This window comes from Candoia aspera, chromosome 14 (assembly GCF_035149785.1).
Source record: "Candoia aspera isolate rCanAsp1 chromosome 14, rCanAsp1.hap2, whole genome shotgun sequence".
NCBI lineage: Eukaryota > Metazoa > Chordata > Lepidosauria > Squamata > Boidae > Candoia > Candoia aspera.
In genome coordinates, this window is record NC_086166.1 from 13204171 (window position 1) to 13207466 (window position 3296).

At 37.2% G+C, this 3296-nt stretch overlaps 1 pseudogene; it reads right to left on the reverse strand.

Moving 5' to 3' along the window:
* Positions 1–2536: 2536 nt before the first annotated feature.
* On the reverse strand, positions 2537–3032 carry LOC134505414 (ELMO domain-containing protein 2-like; annotated as a pseudogene).
* Between the last annotated feature and the right edge of the window lie 264 nt (positions 3033–3296).

Sequence of the window (3296 nt, forward strand, 5' to 3'; positions counted from 1 at the left end):
ATCAAGACTCATAGTGCCCTAGTAAAAAGATGCCAGGGGTGAAAATGCCATAAGAGAAGAGGATCATGGACAGTGAAAATAGCCTACAGTTTTCTTCCCTCTGGTGTGTTTTCACATCCATTAAGTCATAATGTGCTTTATGTTGCCTTTGTAGGATGTCCTTCCTTAATGAACAGCCCTGTGAATTAATACAACCCACCGCGGCTTGATCAATAAGCTATGGTTTAAAAGCGTCCTAGGTTAACTTGGCATGGCGACCAAACCATAGGTCACATAAAGTACTTTTTCAGGTTGTGTTGTGTTGACAACCTTAAGGCAGTATCCATTCCATACTCCTTGAATGCTCAAATAGGACTAGGATGTAGTGATAACATATCTCTGCAATATACTTTTTAAAATTTAGCAACTATTGTTTTCTTCGCACTGCTGCACCTTCCTTTGCGGCTCCATGCTGTTGCCGGTGTTTGTCTAGAAACCAGCCTTCAAATGAAGAACTCCATCTCTGCACAAACCCAGTGGAGTTGGGGTTTGTTGACAATGTAGCAGTTGCAATTAAAGAACCTCATTAGGTGTTCCAGAAAGAAAATGGCACAACTGGCTCTTCTTTGCTTATTGCAAAATAAAGTATACCGCAAGTTAATTTCAATTGAAAAAACAACCTGACCAGATAATGTGATTGCCGCATCAAACAACAAAAGGGGAATGAGAGAATACCTCTCTGCAAATGTGTATGTTAACTTGTGGTAGGATGAGACAGTTGTAATTAAAATCTCCTTTGTATCTGTATATTGGCTGAAACTTTGAAGCTATCTCAGAGTAATTAAGTAATATTTCCCATGGCTTTTGTGTCAGTGGCATACAAATGATGTACAGATCGTTTACCAGGCATTAAACTCTAAATCTATCATAGACTGCAGCTTTCATATCAGATTTATTGCCAGATAAAACCTTCGGAGTTGTTTTCATCTTGGGAATTCTCTCTTCCATTTTTCTATGCCCACGTTCTATGCAGAACGACTAATGATTTACACGTACTTCCTCTCATGCAGTTGAACCAAAAAAAAAGCAGCCTTATTTCTAGTATCATTAAGAATTCTGTCTTAGAGAGACTTTGATATGGTATACTTTCTTAGAAGCCAAGAGAGGATCATCTCGATACTGATTCTGTGTTTAGTCAGGAGGGCAATAAAAAGGTGTTCAGTGGAATGCTCCATAAAGCATAATCCCATGAGGATTACTTATCTTCCACAGCGAAGAAATGGTTCCTGGGTTGTGTTAAACTACAGTATGGAGTCCTTGATGCTCTCTGAGCTTGGTTGCTCACTTGCAGACATTTCATTACCTGACTAGGTAACATCATCAGGGCTGGTGAGTGTGGGGTTTGCTCCCTGTTTATGTATAGTAGCTTGCCCTACCAGTGTTGGTAGGGGTGAGGTTTTTTCCTTGGTGGTTCCTTAATTAGGGTATTGTTTTCTGCCTGATTGTTCATCTGGTTGTCAATCCCTGCTTATCTGGATGTTGGCTGCTGGAGAAGATGTGTCCTGGTCTTTTTGTTTCCTTCTGAGCTTTTTAATTGTCTCTTTTGAATGGCATGTAAATAATTAATATGCTGTGTTGTGTTGAGAGGAAGTGGGTTGAGAGGAAGAAGGGTTCATACAACACAACATATAGTGTGTTGTGTTGTATGAACCCTTATCTGTTATGATGAGTAATTCCACAAAAGTTTTTTTTTATGGTTTTACACAATGTGTGAGCCTAGTTCTAGCCCAGTATAATCTGCCATTTGATGGCATAATATCTCTTTGCTGGGTTCATACATTGTTCTAAGCTATAATGTGATTTGTATGCTTTGGGTCTAGCTTGTCAAACCAGGATTGTTCAACAAACCATAGTTTAAAAATGAACAGACCATGGCTTCAATTATCAGAATAGGAAGCAATAAGAGTTTTGTGTTCCTTGATGTGGGAACCTTTAAACATTTTGAAGATAGGAGAGAGAGATAGATGGTATTTTATGTTGTATTATTATTGTTGTTGTTATTGTAAAGACTAACATTCACCTTGACTCATGGTAGCTACATGGATACGTCAATGTTGTTTTCTTGGCAACAATATGGACAATGTCTTCCATTGCCTATATCTGGGATTTCTTTTTTTCTACTCTAACCTGAAGTCTTGGAATTTCCTGCTGCTCTTCCATCCACTTCTAATAATATAAAATGCTGCTTAGCTTTTAGGGATGTTGCAAGGCCCTTCCTAAATGTGGAGAAAGTACAACTGGTTAATAATATCTGGTTAATGTTGGGGTAACAGTTGACAATAAAACTATTTTGCACTTCACCCTTTCATTTTAGTGGGCTTTAAGAGGGAAAATTGTCCCAGTTGTATACAGATTGTTTGATTGATTGATTGATTGATTGCCCGAGTTATTTTTTTAAAATAAAAATAATGGATATATCAACCTTTGCTCATTAAATAATTTTTTTGGGGTTGAATGCAAGAGTTCTACTCATGTGCATACTTTTGATGTACAGAACTCAGAGAATCACATTTTTTAAGGTAAGGACCACATCATAATCCAGAAGTTATCTTTGGAGTGTTTCATGCAACTTTCCCCATACTGTACACAATATTCTTTGTTTTTCCTTCAGACCAAAATTTGTCCAACTCATAAGCCAGATAACAATAAAACTGATGGAAATTGTGGAGCATCAAGAACCACATTGTAAAAGTGGATTTTTAAAAAAACCCTTTTCTTAAGTGATTGTAAGCCATTTCTGTCCTATTGGTCCCAACAACTGCATGAGAATATCCACGCTTGGGATGATTTAAATGAGCAAAGATTTGATGAGGTTCATGAGGATAATGTTTGCTAAAATGCAGAAGATTAGTTAATCCCAGCATTCCCATTCCTTAGAAGTCTGTTTTAGGATCTTCACCTTCGAAACCAATGTCACACTAACTCTTCTAGATTCTAGCCTTCTTGTGGGGTATTAACAAATTCCAAAGCTCTATTAACTGCTCTACCCACATCGTTTGCATATATCTCCAAGTATACTTTTCAAACATCATGAAATGACATTTCACTATAATAAACATTTAACTTCTCTATAGTTAATTTAATAATAGAATGGCCTCTCCAGATGTGCTGGATCTCAAATGCATCATCCCCAGCCAGCACAGTCTCTGCATTAGAGATGCAAGATGAGAAAACTACATTTTCAGACTATTTAGATAATATTTTTTATGAATCTAAGGGAATATTTGCTTAGAATAGAAAAGAAAGAGGCAAAGGCA